Source organism: Lissotriton helveticus, chromosome 9, assembly GCF_964261635.1.
Source record: "Lissotriton helveticus chromosome 9, aLisHel1.1, whole genome shotgun sequence".
NCBI classification, from domain to species: Eukaryota; Metazoa; Chordata; class Amphibia; order Caudata; family Salamandridae; genus Lissotriton; species Lissotriton helveticus.
Genome location: NC_136070.1, coordinates 209,134,568 through 209,156,779, shown reverse-complemented (window position 1 = coordinate 209,156,779; position 22,212 = coordinate 209,134,568). Strand labels below are relative to the sequence as shown.

The 22,212-nt window shown below is 48.0% G+C and overlaps 1 long non-coding RNA gene across 3 annotated transcripts in view; it reads left to right on the top strand.

The window, feature by feature from the left end:
* Positions 1-968: 968 nt before the first annotated feature.
* LOC144782690 (uncharacterized) overlaps positions 969-22,212 on the top strand; it is a 1,081,331-nt gene continuing 1,060,087 nt past the window's right edge. For all 3 annotated transcript variants that reach the window (XR_013601205.1, XR_013601206.1, XR_013601207.1), the window contains exon 1: positions 969-1,108. This is a non-coding gene — a long non-coding RNA (uncharacterized LOC144782690). The remainder of the gene's footprint in view (positions 1,109-22,212) is intronic.

The following is a 22,212-nucleotide window of genomic DNA, read 5'->3' as shown; positions in this document are numbered from 1 at the left end:
AATGATATTCTGAGTCATCACATTAGTGGACAGAATGGAAGCAGGCTTAAGGTGTTTAACATCTAGAATCATTCTACAAGTAGGAGTAAAGATTCACCTAGTTGCAAGTTATCCGCTCATCATCTTACGGAGATGTCAGACAATGTCCCATAGGAAAAGCAGGTGATTTTAACACTGCCTTCAAGCCTCTTGAAGGATTAACATTGATTATAGAAGGAGAAGATAAAGCAGGCGGCATTCAGAAACTGGAGGACATACCAATTAGTCTTCTGTGGCATTTCAATTATTGTCTCTCACCCTGATCACCTGTGTACGTGCCTGTAATGGTGGATTTGAGTCATACAATCCCCTTGCCCAACCTTTGCCAGAGGGACTAGTAAGAGCAAACTAGACAATGTCCTCTCAGACAATGTCTGTGGCACCTTACGTTAGATTTCGAAGTCATAGCACAGGAAGACAGTGAGCATAATGCACTTGTACTGACAATGGAGGAGCTCACTGTAAATCTGCAAGCCTTACCTGGGATATTGATCGGGGAGCCGCCATCGCCGAGAGTCACTCTTACATTTGCTGGGGCATTGTTGGGGGAGCTGCCACCGCCGAGAGTCACTAGGCGCCATTCCAAGGAGGACGAACACCGGAAGAGGGGCGAACTATGCCTCTCAGCATCCCCTGCGGCGCGCACGCCACTGACGCTGTCAGATAGCGCCAGGAGGCGCTCAAAAGGACTGTCGGGCTCCTGGTTGCAAGCCTTACCTGGGATATTGATCGGGGAGCCGCCACCACCAAGAGTCACTCTTTCCTTTGCTGGGGCATTGTTGGAGGAGCCGCTACCGCCGAAAGTCACCAGGCGCCATTCCAAGGAGGACGGACGCCAGAAGAGATGCAAACTACGCCTCCCGGTATCCCCTGCGGTGCGCACGCCGCTGATGCTGCCAGATAGCACCAGGAGGCGCTCAAAAGGACTGTCGGGCTCCCGCGGTGCGGGACGCGTACGGGCGTGCCCGGACCAAGGGCAGGCCCATCCGCGCCTGTCAGAGACTGTTTGAGGCCGGGCTGGGTCACCCCTCTTAAATTTCAATCCCCGTACCACCTTGTGGAACTACAAGTAAGGCTCAGTGATTACTTAAATATTTTAATACTGTAGGTCCTGTATCATAGTTATAGACTGATACTTGTACCAGCTGACACTTATTGAAGCTTCGATCGGAACCATAACTGGTACTTCTTTCCTAGGACTCAGTTCATAAATTATTTTGGAACTAACAGTCACCTCACATTTGCACTTTATCTGCACTTACTTGTATGTGTTTTTCTGGCCCACAGCAAGTGTAAAGGCACCGCTCCCATGTTTTATTTTTTAATTTTAATTGTTATTTATTGTTAACTATATTACACATCTGTGAGTTCATTACTTTTTTAGGTCATATATGCATTGTTGAATAGCGAATCAGTTTATGTACAAGTCTTATATATTCTTGACCTTGATAGAGCTATGCACTGAGGTATTTTATTTAATTTATCTTGTTTTTAAGATGTCTTTTGGCATTAGTTTTTAAGTGTATACCTGTATTTGTCTTGTGGTATAGATTTTGTGCTTTCCATACCGCCCATTCTTATAGATTATAGTTTAAAATGAGCAGACGGAAAGTAACTGCGGGAACAGGTGTGGTTGGAACACTAGATGCCTTCATAACTAGGTCTGAATCTGTCCTCAACAAAGAATTCATATTAACGGAGCGCAGGTTATCATTGGAGCCCTTTCCCTCACATGGCAGGATTTCCATTAACCCTGCTTTCCCAGATGTCCTGACTGTCCCCAATCACTTTACACCCCTCCTTGAACAGCGGAGTCTATCGCCGGAGTCTGATACCTCACAATTAATTGAAATCAGGCCTTCAGCGATCCAAGAGCAGGAACTTAGTCCTGCTAATCATAAATTACGGGCAAGGGCACAGAAATCTAAAGTAAAAACTACCTGCCCCAAGAAAGCTAGTGTTACATCAAGGAAAATTCGGGGATCTAGGCAACCTGTGCAACCAGTGTCAGGTAACCAGGGGGTGACCGTGGTAGAAATACATGCCACCGGTGATCCTATGGAGAGAAATTGAACTAACCTTGATCAGATCAATGTCGGGGCCCAATCTGCTGGTTCTTAGGAGGAAGACTAGAAACTATGCTGAATACTCTTTTAGATCCTATTGTACAAAAAATATGTGGGGTAGACAAGGTTATCCAATTTAGAATTGTTGGTGGCCAATTTTTCTCGGGACACTGCTACAATGAACCCACATAAGCCCAAAACTCCAGAGCTCAGTGTAAAAGATATAGTGGGGCAGGACAGAGACGAGGAAGTTGCTAATGTGCTGGTATTAGCGAAAGGTAGGACACCGGACATAAGAGGCTCAAGTAGTCTCAGGGTAGCTGATGTAGATAGTGTAGGTCCAAGACAGCCCACTACTACCAGTATAGGACCACCTCTGCCACAGAAAGATAAGAGGCCTGAGGATGGGTGTCTCTTACTATCAATACTACTAACCATTGATCTCCCACCTGAGTCAACCCCATATGTAGCAATATTGGGGTATGTCCCTGTCCTTCCCCCGGGCACAAGTGAAAATTATGGACAGCTGATAAATAAAATAACGCACTGGTTCTCTCAGAATACTATAGTTCAAGTTCAGTTCAAAAGACCTTTATTCGAATTTCATAAAATTCATAAAAGTACCACAAAATCATTACAAATCATTACAATTGTACATAATACAACATTTTTACAGTTAATAAAATATGTCTAAATTAAAAATCTCATACAGTTCAGCTCCAATAAGACTACTTTCTAGTTTCATGGATTTTCCATTGTTTTACGCGCTCGTGTGCTCAGTCTCAAAAAAGTGCTGGTGCGAAAGATTAGATCATCAGAATCAAAAGAAACTAACATTCTATAAGACTCATTTAATGAGAGTGGTCTATATTTTTTAAAATAGGGAGTTAAAAGCCATTTGGTATATTTGAGATAGAATTTGCAAAAGAATAGAAAATGCAAATCATCCTGTGAGCTGACACCATCACAGGGACATGAGTTAAAGTCAATACTGTGGCGATGCCCCAATGGAAAAGACAACAAAAATGTCACTGTACCCGCTCTTAAGCGAAACAAAAGTGATCTCTCCCAACTAGTCATAGGTAGGGTGAGATACGGCGGGAGAGGTTGTCTACACAGTTCATTCCCTAGGTATTTTGAAACAGTTGATTTCTGGGATTCCCTGCCTATTCGTTCAGTGTTATAAAGTGCATAGAGTGCATTTTTGACCTCGACCTTGTCCTTAAGTTCAATTGCAGTAGGGTCGGTAAATAAAGTGCCCCTGTCCACTGAGCTCAGTGTTTTCGAAACTTCTGTGAGCCATGGAATCGCCAACCCATTGTCGCAATTTAAGCAATCTTTTATGATGTTTTGTGTAAGGGAGGCAGCATCATATATCAAATATGTGGGGTAGAAACAAGGTTATCCAATTTAGAATTGTTGGTGGCCAATTTTTCTCGGGACACTGCTACAATGAACCCACATAAGCCCAAAACTCAAGAGCTCAGTGTAAAAGATAAAGTGGGGCAGGACAGAGACGAGGAAGTTGCTAATGTGCTGGTATTAGCGAAAGGTAGGACACCGGACATAAGAGGCTCAAGTAGTCTCAGGGTAGCTGATGTAGATAGTGTAGATCCAAGACAGCCCACTACTACCAGTATAGGATCACCTCTGCCACAGAAAGATAAGAGGCCTGAGGATGGGTCTCTCTTACTATCAAGACTACCAACCATTGATCTCCCACCTGAGTCAACCCCATATGTAGCAATATTGGGGTATGTCCCTGTCCTTCCCCCGGGCACAAGTGAAAATTATGGACAGCTGATAAATAAAATAACGCACTGGTTCTCTCAGAATACTATAGATGGAGCCAATCTATCCAATAACATAATTATGGCACGTATGGTCAAGTGGATTGGGAGCTCTAGCAAACAAGGGACAGGGGACTGTATTATTATCAACTTTGACAATCCTTATACTGTAGGCCGAATTTTCTCAAGGGGTTTTTGTCCCCCCATCCGATAATGGGATCTGTAATCAGATTACTACCCCTGGAGTTTTTCTACAGGCCGCTAACTAACAGGGACTCGGCGAGAGCTGCTTGCGGGAAACTTCATCAGGGGATGTTCAAACAAGATCGGGATTTACTTGTGATCCTACTCCCTTGATGAAATCACAGCTATTTATGAATAGGCAATGCGACATTGGGTTCAGAGTGCCATTAAACAATAGACTTGAAACAATTTCAGGCATGGAGGACTGTGATTGACTGCGGACTCTGAAATCTCCGGGGGGGGGGGGCAGGTTACACCACCGCAAGAAGCAGGAGTTGTTGGGGCTGAATATTCAAGGGGGAGTCCGAATAACTTTATTTCCTGAAATATAGCAGGCTTGGCTGCTAAGCTGAGGGACCCCAGATGGACAGCCTATGTGAAGCAAGTCCTGATAATCTGCCTACAGGAAACTTGGTCGGTAGAATGTGACCTTTTCCTGGAAGGCTATAAGGCTATCTTTGTTCCAGCTAAATCAATCAATCAATCAAGGTATTTGTATAACACGCTACTCACCCGGAAGGGTCTCAAGGCACTGGGGGATAGGGGTACGTCACTGCTCGAACAGCCAGGTCTTGAGCTGCTTCCTGAAGGAGAGGTGGTCTTGGGTCAGCCGAAGGTGGATGGGGAGGGAGTTCCAAGTCTTGGCTGCCAGGTAGGAGAAGGATCTTCCTCCGGCGGTGGCTCTGCGGATGTGTGGTACGGAGGCGAGGGCGTGGCTGGTCGATCGTAGCTGGCGGGTGGGCGTGTAGAAGGTCAGGCGGTTGTTGAGGTACTTTGGACCCAGGTCGTGGAGAGCCTTGTGTGCGTGGGTGAGGAGCCTGAACGTGATTCTCTTGCTGATGGGGAGCCAGTGCAGGTCTCTCAGGTGGCCGGAGATGTGGCTGTGTCGGGGGATGTCCAGGATGAGTCGTGCAGAGGCGTTCTGGATGTGTTGGAGTCTTTTTTGAAGTTTGGCTGTGGTTCCGGCGTAGAGGGTGTTCCCGTAGTCCAGTCGGCTGGTGACGAGTGCCTGGGTGACTGTCTTCCTGGTTTCGGTGGGGATCCATCGGAAGATCTTGCGGAGCATGCACAGGGTGTTGAAGCACGATGAGGAGATGGTGTTGAATTGTCTGGTCATCGAGAGGGAGGAGTCCAGGATGAAGCCGAGGTTGCGTGCGTGGTCCGTTGGTTTGGGAGTGGTGTCCAGGGCAGGGGGCCACCAGGAATCATCCCAGGCGGAGGGCGATGATCCCAGGATGAGGACTTCCGTCTTGTCTGAGTTCAGTTTCAGGCGGCTGTTCTTCATCCACTCGGCGACGTCTTTCATCCCTTCGTGTAGACTAGCTCTGGCGGTAGTGGGGTCGTTGGTGAGGGAGAGGATCATTTGGGTATCGTCGGCGTAGGAGATGATGTTGAGGTTGTGTTGGCGTGCGATGGCTGCAAGGGGGCTCATGTAGACGTTGAAGAGGTTGGGCTGAGTGATGATCCAGATGACTTCGGTGGCCTCGAATCTGAACGGGGGGAGGCGGACTCTCTGGGTTCTTCCGGCGAGGAACGAGATGATCCACTCCAGTGCCTTCTCTTGGATTCCGATGCTGCTGAGGCACTGCACTATGGTGCGGTGGCATACAGTGTCGAACGCTGCGGAGAGGTCCAGCAGGATAAGGGCCGCTGTTTCCCCGTTGTCGAGCAAGGATCTGATGTCATCAGTGGCTGCGGTCAGGGCGGTCTCGGTGCTGTGGTTGGCTCAGAAATGAGACTGTGAGGGGTCGAGGGATCCGTTCGTCTTGAGGAAGGCGGCGAGCTGTCTGTTGACGGTCTTCTCGATGACTTTGGCAGGAAAAGGGAGGAGCGAGATGGGGCGAAAGTTCTTGAGGTCGGTGGGGTCCGCTGTTGGTTTCTTCGGGAGGGCGCTGAGCTTGGCATGCTTCCAGCTCTCCGGGAAGGTGGCAGTGTGGAAGGAGGTGTTGATGATGTCCCGGAAATGGGGTGCAATTATGGCGTCGGCCTTGTTGAAGACGTGGTGGGGGCAGGGGTCGGTTGGGGATCCGGAGTGGATGGTGTTCATCGTGCGGGTGGTGTCTTCGGTGCTGACCGGGGTCCAGTTGCAGAGGGTGGTGGTGGCGGGCGTTGGTTCGGTGGTTAGGTGCGTGGTCTGTGCGCCGAAGCTGTTGTGTATGTCGGCGATCTTGCGGTGGAAGAAGGAGGCGAGTGAGTCGCAGAGGTCTTGCGAGGGAGTGATGTCATTGTTTCCGGCGCTGGGGTTGGAGAACACTTTGACGATGCTGAAGAGTTCCTTGCTGTCGTGGGCATTGTGTCCAGTCGTTCTTTGAGTGCTGTCTTCTTGGTGGCGCGGATCAGCTGGTGGTGCTTGCGGGTGGCGTGCTTGAGGGCGGTCCTGTTGTCTGTGGTCTGGTCGTGGCGCCAGGCTTTCTCGAGGGTGCGGCAGTTCTTCTTGGAGTCCTTGAGTTCGTCGGTGAACCAGGGGGTTTTCTTGCTGCCGGGTCTGCTGGGAGCGTTCTTTAGTGGTACGAGGTCATAGGCGCAGGCGGTCAGCCACTGTGTGAGGTTGCTGGCTGCTTTGTTGGGGTCCGTTGTGCTGGTGGGAGGTTTCTGGCTGAGGGAGGCGGTGAGCTGCTCGGCGGTGATCTTGCTCCAGCTCCGGCGAGGAACCTGTTGCGGGTGGTGGTGGGTCGTGGTTCTTCTGAAGCTGAAGTGGACGCAGCTGTGGTCAGTCCAATGAAGTCCGGTGGAGTGGCTGAAGGAGATGTGCTTGCTGGATGAGAAGACGGGGTCAAGCGTGTGGCCGGCGTAGTGGGTGGGGGTGTTCACCAGTTGCTTGAGTCCGAGGTTGGCGAGGTTGTCCAGCAGGGTGGTGGTGGTGTTGTTGTCATTGTTGTTCTCCAGGTGGAAGTTGAGGTCCCCTAGGAGGATGTAGTCAGTGGAGGGGAGGGCGTGCAGGCTGATGAAGTCTGCGATGTCTTCGCTGAATTGTGTGCGAGGACCCGGGGGTCTGTAGATGAGGGTGCCTCTGAGGGTCGTCTTGCTGTCGGTGTGTATCTGGAAGTGGAGGTGTTCGGCGGCGGTGAAGGTGTTGTCGGAGTTGGTCGAGATGCGGATGGTGTTCTTGTGTACGATGGCGATGCCTCCTCCCGTCTGGTTGACGCGGTCCCTCCGGGTGATCTTGTATCCGTCCGGGATGTTGATGGCGATGTCGGGCGCTGAGGAGGCGTTCATCCAGGTTTCAGTGAGGAAGGTGACATCTGGTGCTGTTGTGTCGAGCAGGTTCCAGAGTTCGACGGCGTGCCTGTGGACGGAGCAGGTGTTGAGCAGGATGCACTTGAGGTGGTTGTTGCTGGGGCTTGGTTTGGCGGGAGCGATGCAGGTCTGGAGGCAGGAAAACTTGCAGGCTAGGCAGGTGAAGGGTCCGTGGGTGCGTTTCGGGGTGGCTCGGTAGCAGGCGGGGTTCCGGCCAGCATTGAGTGCGTTGAGGGTGGTAGAGTCGTAAGTCTGTCGTGTGGGCTGGCATCTTCTGGGGCCAGGGGTCCTGGCGCTAGGCGCGGTCCAGGCACGGATGGGCGCAGACGGGCTTGCCTTTGGCGCACAATCGGCACGCCCGCTGCGCGTGACCGCTGCGCGTCCACGCGGTCTCCATTTAAGGCGAAGTGGGAGGGAGGGGCAGCTGGGAGGCGGGAGCGGGGTGGACACAGAAGAAAAGGGGGCGGGGCCACGATGTCAAGGCGGCGGGAAGTGTGGAGCGGGGGCCACACCTGGGGGGTCAAGGGACAAGGAAAATTATACAACACAAGATTACCACACAAGATACAGAATACAGCAGAGGCAAGAGCAGCAATAACAGGGCACAGGAGGAAAAACAGGAAAAAACGTCACTACGAGCAGCAGCGAGGGGGCACAGACACAGCTGGAGGGCCGTGCAACACGGGGGTGTCCTGAGAACAGGTCACACTCACCTGCGCCCCGCGGTCTCCATTCATTGAGGGGGAGACCAAGGGGGGGTCTGGTTATTTACATCTCGGTAGCTGTTGCGTGCAAAGCGCATGTAGTGCCCTCCTCACATTCAGGCATCCTAGCATTTGTGGAATGTAAGGGGGCTTACAGTTGGGGACTTGTTAATTGTTATACCTCTATTTCCTCCCCAACTGAGTATAGTAATGTAACTGCCCAGTGCCCACTCTCTGAGCCATAGCGTACACAATCTTACAGTTGCCGGTGATTTTAATATACATCCATGCGGTAACCCGCTAACGTCCTGTATTCCTGAGCTGGGCTGTCCACGAATGTATGGCTTTCATTTTGAGCATACAGCTGAAGGGGAGCGGTTAAATGACTTGATCAATGATCTAGATCTGACATCCACCATGGTTATTACGGACCCCTGTATTAATTTCACGGTGCCCACGTTCAAGGGACATGGGAATGGGTCTTTTATTGATTTTGTTTTAATTTCATCCTCAATGCAATCCTTTGTAGGAACATTCTCAATTACTGAGAGTGAATTCAGTGACCATAACCCTTTATCATTCTACCTGACAGGTCCTCTGGTGGATAAAATAGGGGAAGGCCCTAAATTGGGATCACTGCATCCAACTGATGGAAAGTGCAGTTCGAGATGGTCGCAAGTGACCCCAGAAATAATTTGTATTAATATTAAAACTGCCTTTGCAGACGAAATAGCCCTATGTACACAGGGTATGCATTCACCAAAAGAGGTTCTAGGAGCCTTTAATGGTATTACTGAAAAGGTGACGGGCTGCTATCAGCTTCAGTTAAAAATCAAATACGTGTGGGTCCAAGATGGTTCGATTGCCACTGCTCTAAAGCAGCAAGGAGGCTGAGGGAAGTCCTGTCAACTAAACCCAGAATACAAGCTGATGTTTCTGCGTGCCGCAGGGAATATAAGTCGGCCTTAGTTACACGAAAGGGAGCATTGAGGGATGAAGCATGGGGGGAGTTACTGGACCCTGGAACTCTTAGCAATAGCTCAAAGTTTTGGAGTGTGCTATACAAACCACTATTTGATCAGGAGTGGGGTGGCCTTGAATGTTATATATCTAAAGAGAAATGGGAATCCCACTATGAGCTATTGTTTGACTGTCTCCCCGAGCAGAACGATAAGATGAAGCCTGGCCCTAAGGCAGCGGAAACAAGATTTGGGAGGGGTGAAATACTGGATGGTATTTCTGGTCTAACTGCTGGCAAAGATCCCTGCCCTGACGGGATTCCTCAAGATCTTTTTAAGTCTCACCCCTCCTTCTGGGCACCAATACTGGAGTCTGTTTTTAATGCTGCAGCACAATATGGCTGCCCTCAGTCATGGGCAAACCTCCACTATAGTCCCCGTCTTTAAAAAAGGTGACAAAAGTTGTCCCCATTGCTATAGACCCATATCGCTTTTAGCCTGTGGTAAAAGTGGTGAGGCGGGTCCTCCTGCAGAGACTTTTGTCTTGGGCAGAGGACAACAACATTATGTCTGAGGTCCAGTATGGGTTCTGTAGGGGACGATCTACTATAGCCCAATGTCTTAATCTTTTTTTGACATTGAGCAAGTACACTGTGGCTCACCAGGGGACTATTCACCTTGCCTTCATGGACTTGTCTTCAGCTTTTGACTGTGTTAACAGGAACAAGCTTTGGCAGTCCATGAGGGCAATGGGAGTTGAAAATGGTGTTGTAAACTTCTTAGAGGACTTACACAGGTCCACAAAAGCTAATGTCAGGTTTTCTCAGGATTTGAGCGTTACGAGGGATTTTAATATTAAAAAGGGAGTCCGACAAGGATGTATTTTGGCTCCCTTTCTGTTTAACCTTTATATCAATGAACTAGATAGCATCTTGAGGGTGTTGGGGGCTGATTGCCCCAGAGTAGGTTGGAGTGGGATTCCCGTCCTGTTATATGTGGATGATGCTGTCCTCATATCCAGGACGGAAAGGGGACTACAAGCACTTTTAACCGCTTTCTCTGCATTTATGTCAGATAGGAATTTGACAATAAACAATACCAAATCTTATGTTATGCAACTGGGGCACCCTTCTAAAAAGAAATTCCTTTTTAAAGTTGGAGACTCATAGATTCCCCTCTCTAATACGTTTTCATATGTAGGGGTCCTCTTTGATAACAAGCTTAAATGGGGTCCCCATATATTGAAAAAAAAGGGGACGTTGCGAGGGTGAATGCAGACATTTTTAACTTTTCTTCCAAATAGAGAAAGAAGCCCACTGGAGCCATGCTGCAAATCTACCAGGCTAAATCTCTGGCCACAGTATCCTATGGCAGTGAAATATGGGGTCATAATGCGGGAGACTCCTTACAAATTGCGGAGGACGACTTTTTGAAACGTTTATTGTGTGTCCCGCGGGTCACATCAAATTTAGCTATCCATGAGGAACTGGGGGGTCCAGTTTGTTAGTGATGTACTTTCCTTGCGACCCCTGACCTGCTGGTTAAAATTGTGGCTGAATCCAGACATCCCCCTGACTAATCATGATTTTAAAAGACTGTATGACTATGGATAATTCGACCTCAGTACCGTGGCTGAATTACATTATGAAAAGTCTTGCAAGTTTAGGGCGGGGGAGTTATTGTCAACCCTGAATGTATTAAAAAGGGAGATGTGGAAGCAATCATATTTGCCTTTCTATTAGATAGGAAATTGATCAGGGAAGCTAAGGAGGTATAGAACCTAGTGTACGGACATACATCATGTTGAAAACAACCCCTAGAGCAGAGCCATATGTCATGGGTTCACTGTCTACGTACGAGAAATTTTTATTAACTAGGTTTCGCATGAACCTTTTTCACTATCTGCTTGCAAGACCCAAATGTTATACCTATAATAAAGTGGCAGCTCCCTGCGGCTGCGACGGAAAGTCTCCACAGGATATGCTGCATCTTATGTTTTTATGTCAACTGTATGAATTTCCTTGTAAACGCTATTTGTTCCCTCTTTTAAAAAAACTTAACTTTGGGCAGGTTCGACCTGCATTGATGTACCTACAATTACTGAAGGAGGATTATTTATTTTTTATTGTGGAATTTTAAAAATCAACTGTTAAGTCTAGGAAGCACATGGATCTGTAATGAATTCTCTTTAAGTCTTTTAATTATTTACTAATTATATGCTGCTATGGATATCGCTTTAATATTGCACTCTCACTTGTATGTTGCTATGGATTGATTTTGTCAATGAAGAATGTATTCAGGGATTCGCACAAAGACTGTGAAGGTGTGATTTTTAAAGCCACTCTGTCAGGGTTTGATAGATCGTTAATTATTGCAAAAATGTCTTTTGCACGGTTTTTTGGAGGTGGTAATTTTAAGTGAGTCTTTTTATAAGTTCTAAGGGCTATTAGATAGATACTTTTGTCAACGGGTGAGTATTTGCTCCTCCATATCCTTTCTGCTTGCCACAGAGCAAGTTTTAGCTCTTTTAAGTCATCGGAAAACCATTTCTGGGCTTCGTGACGACGTGCTCATTAAATTTTCCTAAGAGGGGTATGTTTATTGCTGGCTGTCAGGAGCCATTACGGCAGGATTTCCTCACTCTCCTCTATAGAGGATTGGCTGCTGGGAGTTGTATTGGCCAAGGTTTCGAGGAATCGGGATTTGTCGATGGTGTTCCAGCTTCTAAAGTATCCAGGTTCAGGTAAGGGTATTTCAGGTTTGATAAGGTTGTTTATGGAAAATTTGATGAGATAGTGATCTGACCAGATACAAGGAGTGACATCTGGAATTGTCATGTCTAGGTTTGTGGACCGTAACTGGTCTAGTGTATGCCCTTTTGTGTGAGTAGTGGAGGTGATGTGCTGACGGAGGTTTAGCCCTGTGAGTAAATCAGTTAATTCGGCTGAGTGAGGTCCACCTGCTGGGTCATTAGCCCAGAAGTTAAGGTCACCAATCAGTAGTATTTTCACGTGGTTAGTTATGATATGTGTCATCTGTTCACTCAGAGATTGTGGGAACTGTGGCCTACTCTGTGGGGGTCTGTAGAGTACAACACAGAATAACAGGGTGGAATCGGACTCTAATTTAATGACTAGGTACTCTACTTCTGGGAGGTCGAGGGGGGTAAGTGCTGAGAATTTTAGGCCTTGATGAATTATAGCTGCCACACCCCCTCCTGTTTTCCCTGATGGCGGTTGGCTTGGAGGATGCAGTAGTCGCTAGGTAGAGCTGCTAGGATATCAGGGGAGGTATCCAGGGTTAACCAAGTTTCTATCAACAGTAGGATATCTGTTTTTTCATTTTCCAGTAGGTTGTGTATTTCAAGTTGGTGTTTGACCATGGAACGGGTCTTTAAATAGGTAACTGTTAGGGCTTGTTCCTTGGCTGCGGCCTTCAGATTCAGTGTCTTGCTCGGATTTTTGTGATCATAGAGTTGGGGGAATGAGGATCTTTTGACCATTATCCCATTCATGGAAATGTTAGCCAGACAGAGCTGGTTGATGGCTAGTTCATTGGAATGGAGTGATTTTAGTTTTGCCGTGGAGTATATAGTGCTTTGAGCATAATGGCTTGCCCCTTGCCTTGATCGGCCGCGAACAGGCGCAGACGGGCTTGCCTTATGCACGCTGCTGGCACGCCTGCTGCGTGTGTGTACTGCACTCCCGCGCTGATAGTGACATTTGTACCCCTTGTCAGCCATAGCCCCTCCCACTCTTCACTGATTGGCGCTCGAGGCGTTTCCCCAGGAAGTGAGTTTGAGCTTGTGAGACAGTGGGTTTCGGCGCAGTGAATTCAGTTTTAAAACTAATCATGCAACAAGTAAGTTTGTGACTTTTAGATTCAGTATTAGCACAATTTTAAAAACAGGACAATAGTGGCGCTAAGCACTTGAACGGAGGCAGTGGCACTTTCAAAGTGGTTGCTCTCGCATTGCTGCAGCACTTATACCCCTTGTCAGCCCTAGCCTCTCCCACTCTTCACTGGTTGGCGCTTAAGGCATTTCCCCAGGAAGCGAGTTTGAGCTTGTGTGACAGCAGGTTTCGGTGCGGTGAATTCAGTTTTACAACTAATCCTGCAACAAGTAAGTTTGTGACTTTTAGATTCAGTATTAGCACAATTTTAAAAACAGGACAATAGTGGCGCTGCGCGCTTGAACGGAGGCAGTGGCACCTTCAAAGTGGTTGCTCCCGCATTGCTGCGGTACTTATACCCCTTGTCAGCCTTAGCCCCTCCCACTCTTCACTGATTGGCGCTTGAGGCGTTTCCCCAGGAAGCGAGTTTGAGCTTGTGTGACGGCGAGTTTCGGCGCGGTGAATTCAGTTTTACAACTAATAGTACAGCAAGTAAATTTGTGACTTTTAGATTCAGTATTAGCACAATTTTAAAAAGAGGACAATAGTGGAGCTTAGCGTTTCAACGGAGGCAGTGGCACCTTCAAAGTGGTTGCTCCCCCATTGCTGCGGCACTTATACCCCTTGTCTGCCTTAGCCCCTCCCACTCTTCTCTGATTGGCGCCTGAGGCGTTTCCCCAGGAAGCGAGTTTGAGCTTGTGTGACGGCGAGTTTCAGCGCGGTGAATTCAGTTTTACAACTAATCGTGCAACAAGTAAGTTTGTGACTTTTAGATTCAGTATTAGCACAATTTTAAAAACAGGACAATAGTTGAGCTTAGCACTTGAACGGAGGCAGTGACACCTTCAAAGTGGTTGCTCCTGCATTGCTGCAGGACTTATACTCCTTGTCAGCCTTAGCCCCTCCCACTCTTCACTGGTTGGCGCTTGAGGCGTTTCCCCAGGAAGCTCGATTGAACTTGTGTGATGGCAGGTTTCGGTGCGGTGAATTCAGTTTTAAAACTAATCATGTAACAAGTAAGTTTGTGACTTTTAGATTCAGTATTAGCACAATTTAAAAAAAACAGGACGATAGTGGCGCTTAGCACTTGAACGAAGGCAGGGGCACCGTCACGGTGGTTGCACCTACATTGCTAGCGGCACTTATACCCCTTGTCAGCCTTAGCTCCTCCCACTCTTCACTGATAGGCGCTTGAGGCGTTTCCCCAGGAAGCGAGTTTGAGCTTGTTTGACGGCGGGTTTCGGTGCGGTGAATTCAGTTTTAAAACTAATCATGCAACAAGTAAGTTTGTTACTTTTATATTTAGTATTAGCACAATTTTAAAAAACAGGATTATAGTGGCGCTTTCATCAATTCTCTTGCCTCTTTCAGAACTTCTCTTACTTATGTCTGCACCTCTCTTGCCTCTTTTGGCACCTCTGTTGCCTCTTTCTGTACCACTCCTGCCTCTTTCTGCACCCCTCTTCTCTCTTTTTGCAACTCTGTTGCCTCTTTCTCTACCTCTCTTCCCTCTTTCTGCACCCCTCCTTCCTCTTTCAGTACCTCTCTAGTCAATTTGTGAACCTCTTCTACCTTTTTCTCTACCACTCTTGCTTCTTTTGGCATCTCTGTTGGTTCTTTCTGCACTGTTCTTGCTTCTTTGTGCACCTCCCTTGCCTCTTTCTGCACTTCTCTTGCTTCTTTCTGCACCTTTGTTGCTTCTTTCAGCAATTCTCTTGCCACTTTCTGTATTCTCTTGCTTGTATCTACACCTCTCTTCTGTCTTTCTGCACCTCTCTTGACTCTTTCTGCAACCCTGTTCCCTCTTTCTGCACCTTTCCTGCCTGTTTCTGCATCTCTCGTGCCTCTTTCTGCACCCCTGTTGCTTCATTTTGTACTGCTCTTGCTTCTTTCTGCACCTCACCTACCTCATTCTGCACTTCTCTTGGTTCTTTCTACACCTCTGTTGCTTCTTTCAGCAATTCTATTGCCTTTTCCTGCACCTCACTTGCTTGTTTCTGCACCCCTCCAGCCTCTTTCTGTATTTAGATCGATCCTTTCTACACCTCTCTTGCCTCTTTCTATTTCTATCTTGCCTCTTTGTGTATTTCTCTTGCCTGTTTCTGCACTTCCCTTGCCTCTTTCTGAACCTCTGTTGGTTCTTTCTGCACTGCTCTTGCTTCTTTCTGCTTCTCATTTACCTATTTCTGCACTTCCCTTTTTCTTTCTATACTTCTGTTGCTGCTTTCATCAATTCTCTTGCCTCTTTCTGGCTTGTTTCTGTACCCCTCCTGCCTCTTTCTGTAATTCTCCTGCTCCTTTTTACACCTCTCTTGCCTCATTCTGCTCCTATCTTTCCTCTTTGTGTATTTCTTTGCCTGTTTCTGCATTTCCCTTGCATCTTTCTGAACCTCTGTTGGTTCTTTCTGCACCTGATTTGCCTATTTCTGCAAATATCTTGGTTCTTTCTACACCTCTGTTGCTTCTTTCAGCCATTCTCTTTCCTCTTTCTGTACCTCACTTCCTTCTTTCTGCACCCTCCTGCCTCTTTCAGCACTTCTATTGCTTCTTTCTACACTCCTTTTGCCTCTTTCTGCTGCTCTCATGCCTCTTTGTGCATTTCTCTTCCCTGTTTCTGTACTTACCTTACCTCTTGCTGAACACCTATTGTCTCTTTCTGCACCTCTCTTGCTTCTTTCTGCACTTGTCTTGGTTCTTTATGCATCTCTCTTGCTACTTTTTGCACCCTTCTTCCCTTTTTTGCATCCCTCTTTCTGCTGTTCTTTTGCCATTTTCTGCACCTCTCTTGCCTCTTTCTGCACTTCACTTGCCTCTTTCTGAGTCTTTCCTCTATTTTCTGTCATTTCCCCTTCATTTGAAGCTCCCGTTCACTTTCCTTCTGTGTCTTTCCTCTGTTTTTCACTCATTTTTTACCCACATCTCAATCTCCCCTTTAACTCTCCTGTGTCCTCTGTGTCTATCTTACACTCTTACTTGCACTTTTTCTGTCGTTTCCCCCTCATTTCAAGCTACCCCTTCACTCTCCTTCTGTGTCTTTCCTCCATTTAACTCTTTTTTTACCCTCATCTCAATCTCCCCCTTTTACTCTCCTGTGTCCTCTGTGTCTTTCCTCTACTCTTTCTTGCACTTTTGCTGCCTTATTTGCATTTTTCTCTCTCTTTTTGCCTTTTTCCTTTTACCTTTTTCAGCCCGCTTTTCCCCGCTGCTGCAGCCCCTCCTCCCCAGCACGACCAGTGTGACCGGCCCAATCCAGCTTCCCTCCCCGCTCCCACATCTCAGCTGTCCAGCCCTCCCCAAGCCCCTACTTTATGGCGACCGATGCCAGGCCGCGCCGCCACACCAAAGGCAAGCCAGACTGTGCACGACAGCGCCTGTCTGCGACCCGACAGCGCCTGTCTGCGCCTGTAACCCTAGATCTCTGCACCATCAAAGCTACGACCCAGTGGCACTCCACGCTCTCAACCCAGGCCAGAACAACAACTGCAAGCTTGCATCACCAGCCGACACCTATGGACCCTTTAGCTGTCGCCGTTGCCAGCACACCTGCAGCACAGCCAAGACCAGTGACTCAGCGCAATCCGCCAGCAAGAACACAACTGTACCGAAGACCCTGCAATGCATCCTCCTCAACGTCCGTTCCCTCCACAAACATGCCACAAAATCTGTGACCTCCTCTACAGCACTACCCCGGACGTAGCATTCTTTACTGAAACCTGGACCAACACCACCTCAGGACAAGACATCGCCATCGCCATTCCCCAAGGATATAAGATCTCCAGAAAGGACCGCCCCATCTGCCCGGGAGGAGGAATCACCATCATCCACAAATCCACCGTCCGCCTGAGCACACTATCTGATGAACCCACAGACCTGATGGAACACCTTCCCTTCAAGATACTGGCCAGCCCTACCTCCACCCTCCGAGGAACACACATCTACTGACCCCCTGGACTCCGCAGAATTTTTGCCAACTCCATCATGGACATCATCTCCCCACATGCCATCGCGTCCACCAACTACACCCTACTGGGAGACCTCAACTTCCACCTCGGCAACCAACTGGTACCCAGCACCACATCCCTCTTGGACAACCTCCACAACATTGGCCTCCGCCACATCATGACCGAACCCACACACTCAGCAGGACACACCCTTGACCCCCTCTTCACAACAGGAAACTCCATCACCTTCAGCCACACCGCCAAACTCCCATGCACTGGCCATCGGTGCGTCCAATTCACCTTCAGAACACCCACAGACACCAGCACCTGCTCCCACACAGAAACTGGACCAGAATCACCGATGACCAGCTAACCTCATCACTCAACAACTGCACCCCAACCATCCTGGAAAATGATGACATCAACACCGCAGCCCGAACCCTGCACAGATGGAGCTCCAACAGCGCCAACACCATAGCCCTATGAAGAAAAACAACAACAACCACACGAAGAAAGCTAGATGGTTCATCACCGAACTTCGAAAGTCCAGATGCACTTGCCACTGCCTCGAAAAGGCCTGGAGGAACACTAAATCCACTGAAGCCCACAACAACTGCAGAGCCACCACCAACGCCCACCACCAACTCATAAAAAAAAACGAGGAAAAAAGCGATTGAAGACAGAATCTCCACTCATGCACACAATAGCAAAGAACTCTTCAACATCATCAAGGAGTTCACCCAACCCACCAGCGACTCCATTGACATCCCTCCCTCACAAGACCTCTGCGACAAACTCAGCACCTTTTTACACCACAAAATCAAGAGCATCTACAATAACTTCAATAAGGACTACCAACACACTGAACCCTCACCAACCACCCCCGACACCCGGAATCCAGCGATCGACAACTGGACAGCCCTCACCACCGAAGACACACTGAAGACGATGAAGTCAATCCTATCCAGGGGCCCCATGGACCGATACCCCACCACATTTTTAACAGGGCCACAGACACCATCACACCTATGCTCTGCCACACCATCAACTGCTCCCTGGCAACCGCCTCGTTCCCTGACGACTGAAAACATTCTGAGATCAACCCTCTCATGAAGAAACCCTTGGCAGACCCCACCGACCTCAAAAAGTACAGACCCATCTCCCTGCTCCCGTTCCCAGCGAAAGTCATTGAGAAAGCTATAACTATGGGCAGAAAATCCGTTCCGCTCACGGAATTTGCGGATTTTCGGCAATTTCGCGATACGCGAATCTTGCGAAATTGACGAAAAATCCGCTCACAGGCGGATTTCAGTTAAGGCAGGTGCTCGAGTTGAAGAAAGCTAACTTTGTAACCATTTTAGAGTTGCGCCGGCAAGCTGCCAGAGTTGCAACTTGCAAGTAAGCAACTCTGGCAGCTTGCCGGCACCATTCTAAAATGGTTACAAAGTTAGCTTCAACTCAGGTACCTACCTTAACTCTGTAAGTGCTTTCTGTGGGCCAAAAATTAAACCTCAACAGGAAGCACTTACAGATATAAAGCAGGTGCCCGAGTTGAAGCTCAAATTCAGTAACGTTTTAATCAGCCCAAAACATTAGTGAGCACGGTCGAGGCTGGCCAAGTGTGCTTTAACCCCATATCTGCCGTAGAAAATTAGCCGTAATACTCGAGGGAGGTCTTTGCATCCATGAGATTCTCGAGCGCAATCCCCGTGTAGTTCCTGTGACCAGGAGGCTGCTTTCTCCTCACCTACTGCCCTGCTCGCTCTCTGACCCTTTATTCACAAGAGGCATATTGACACGCATAGAAGCCCCTCACCACACACTAGCGGCATCAAACGTCTTCCCGCCCTTTCCCAACTATGATGGACAGCTCACTCAAGGGACCTCCGCGCTTTTTGATGCGGTGGCAAAGTTACAGGCACACATGGTCAGTGGAGACAAATCTTCTGGCCCTTTATGCAGCTGCAGTGTAGGAAAAGCACTATACATTTACCCAACGAGGTAGCACTTACTGATTAGCCAGTAGAAAGTACTCCTGTTGAGTAGATGGAAATCGCAAAAAATCTGCGAGTTTGCGGGATAATCCACAAATTCGCTGACTTTTTTGTGATTTTGAGCGAATTCGCGGACCGCAGATCCGCAAAATTTGTCCATACTTAGAAAGCTATCAACAGCCAACTCACCACATTCATCGAAGAGCACAACATCCTCCACTACTCCCAATCAGGCTTCAGAAGAAAACACAGTACGGAAACTGCCCTCCTCGCCGCAACAGACGACATCCGTACCTTACTGGACAAAGGAGAAACAGCAGCCTCATCCTCCTTGACCTCTCAGCGGTGTTTGACACAGTCTCTCACTGCACCCTAATACGCAGACTCCACTACTCAGGGATCCAAGACAAGACCCTCGACTGGATACGCTCCTTCCTCTCCGGCAGAACGCAGTGGGTCAGACTCCCCCCTTTCCTCTCAGACCCTACACCTACCACCTGTGGAGTCCCCCAGGAGTCCTCCCTCAGCCCTATGCCCTTCAAGGTCTATGTGGCTCCACTCGCCTTTATCATCAGAACCTACTGACTCAACATTGTGTCATACACAGACGACACCCAACTCATCCTCTCCGTCTCCAACGAACCCAACACAGCAAGACACAACTTTGAAGAAGGCATGGAAGACATCGCCAAATGGATGAAAAACAGCTGCCTACACCTAAACACCAACAAAACGGAAGTACTCATAGCCCCAAACCCAGATGCCTGAAACGACACCTGGTGGCCCCCCACCAACGGAAGCCCTCCCACCCCCACTGACCACCCACGCAACCTGGCAATCATTCTGGACTCAGAGCTCAAAATGGACCGCCAGATCAACTCCGTCTGGTCCTCCTGCTTCGACACCCTCCTCCTCCTACCTAAGACCTTCAAATGGATCCCCCTTGAAAACAGAAAGACCGTCACTCACACCCTCTTACCAGTTAGCTCGACTACGGCAACGCACTTTAAGCCGGAATAAATAAAAACCTCACCCGCAATATACAGAAAATCCAAAACACGGCCGCAAGGCTGGTCCTCAACCTGCCAAGATACTGCCACATCTCCCAGCACCTGTGCACACTCCACTGGGTCCCCATTGAAGCTAAAGTCTCCTTCAAGATGCTAACCCACACTCACAAGGCCCTCCACGACACTGGACCAGCTTACCTGAAGAGCCGACTCAAATTGCTCGCACCTCAAAGGGCCCTACGATCAGCCCAGCTCTCCAATGCCGTGGTCTCCCACACCAGAAAGACCAGATCAGGAGGCCGCTCCTTCTCCTTCCATGCGGCAAGAGCCTGGAATGACCTTCCGCTCCACCTCAGAGTGATAACATCGCTCCCCATCTTCGCAAAAAATCTAAAATCCTGGCTCTTTGACAATTCCCCTCCTTGATGGACTGGAACCTGTGAACCCCCTACCTGCCCAGCACCTTGAGACCCTTACAGGTGAGTAGTAGTGCTTAACAAATATCTGATTTGATTTAATTTGATTTGATTTCTTCATGCACCCCTGTTGCCTCTTTACGCACCTCACCTGTTTCTTTCGGCACCCTTCTTGCCTCTTTCTGCACCCTTCTTTTCTCTTGCTGTACCTCTATTGCCTCCTTCTGTAGCCCTGTTCCCTCTTTCTTTACCTTTCCTGCCTATTTCTGCACCTCTTTTGCCTCTTTCTGTACCTCTGTTGGTTCTTTCTGCACTTCTCTTGCTCTTTCTGCACCCATTGTGCCTCGTTCAGCACCTCTGTTGCTTCTTCCTGCACTTCTCTTCCTTCTTTCTGCACCCATCCTGCCTCCTTCTGTACCTCTCTTGCCTCTTTGTGCACCTCTTCTACCCCTTTCTGTACCACTCTTGCTTTTCTTTGCATCTCTGTTGGTAGTCTGCATTGCTCTTGCTTCTTTATGCCCCTCACTGGCCTCTTTCTGTACTTCTCTTGCTTCCTTCTACACCTCCGTTGCTTCTTTCAGCAATTATTTTGCCTCTTTCTGCACTTCTTTTCCTTTTTTCTGTACCCCGCCTGCCTCTTTCTGTACCTCTCTTGCTTCTTTGTGCACCTCTCCCACCTCTTTCTGCACTTCTTTTGCTCTTTCTGCACCCTTCTTGTCTCTTTCAATACCTCTGTTGGTCCTTTCTGCACTTATTTTGCCTCTTCTGTACCTCTGACTTAGAGGTAGTTTTAATCCCTCTGCTCTATTATGTACTATTTCCTTACAGGGGAGGTCATGCAAATCACAGCGTACCCCAACCCATAGTTTACCCCAGTGTATGTAGGTGTTTTTGCTGTATCCTAAGTGTCTTTCAGTGTACCACTGGCTCCGGCCCTGGTTAGTCAGAGTCGGTTAACACCAGTACCAGTCAGCAAAAGGTTGTGGGCACAGGATGACTTTGGAACAAGGCATCTTGCTGCCCCTCTGTTGGTTCTTTCTGCATATCTCTTGCTTCTTTCTGTACTTTTCTTCATCTTTCTGGACTTCTGTTGCGTCTTTCTGCATTTTTCCTGCATCTTTGTGCGTATTTCTTCCTCTTTCTGCACATGTACTACCTCTGCAGGCATAGTTAGAAATGAGCATTTAGAAAGCCTTTGAAATTCACTGAAAAAACCATAGGTTTGAAGGATGTTATTGTTAGAAATTAGCATTTAAAAAACCTTTGACAATCACTGAAAAAACCATAGGTTTCATGGACTGTATAGTACGAAATTAGCTGAAAAAAGCCACAGGGTTCAGAGATGTTATTGTTAGTTGGACATTTCACTCGTATAAAACCAGAGAAATTTGGCCGTCATAGTTAGTTGAGCTAACTGTAACTCGTGCCCCTGCAATCCACTGCTGATGATGTCACATATTATATCATTCATGACATGGTCAGTGACATCACTGATGACATCACTGATGACATCTCAGATGACCACTGGTGACATCACTGATGACAACATCCACATGTTAATCTGATGCACTTCCTCACACTGTAATATAACCTTTGATATACCCACTCTAAAATACAGACTACCATTTTAGAAACCATAGGCATCCCAATATCATTTACTACATACCCACTCATTGATTCCTAGGTCTACACACACACATCCACTCATTCACCCATACAGTCACTCATACATGCAGGCACTTATTAATACAGCACTATCATATGCACTCATACACCTATACAGACACTCACACACTACCACTCATCCATGGAGTTACTGACAGACCTAGTGGTTCATGCAAAGAATCAATCACACTCCCATTCACTCACCTATATAGTTATACACACACCACATCACCTATTCATACAGAGAGTAAAACA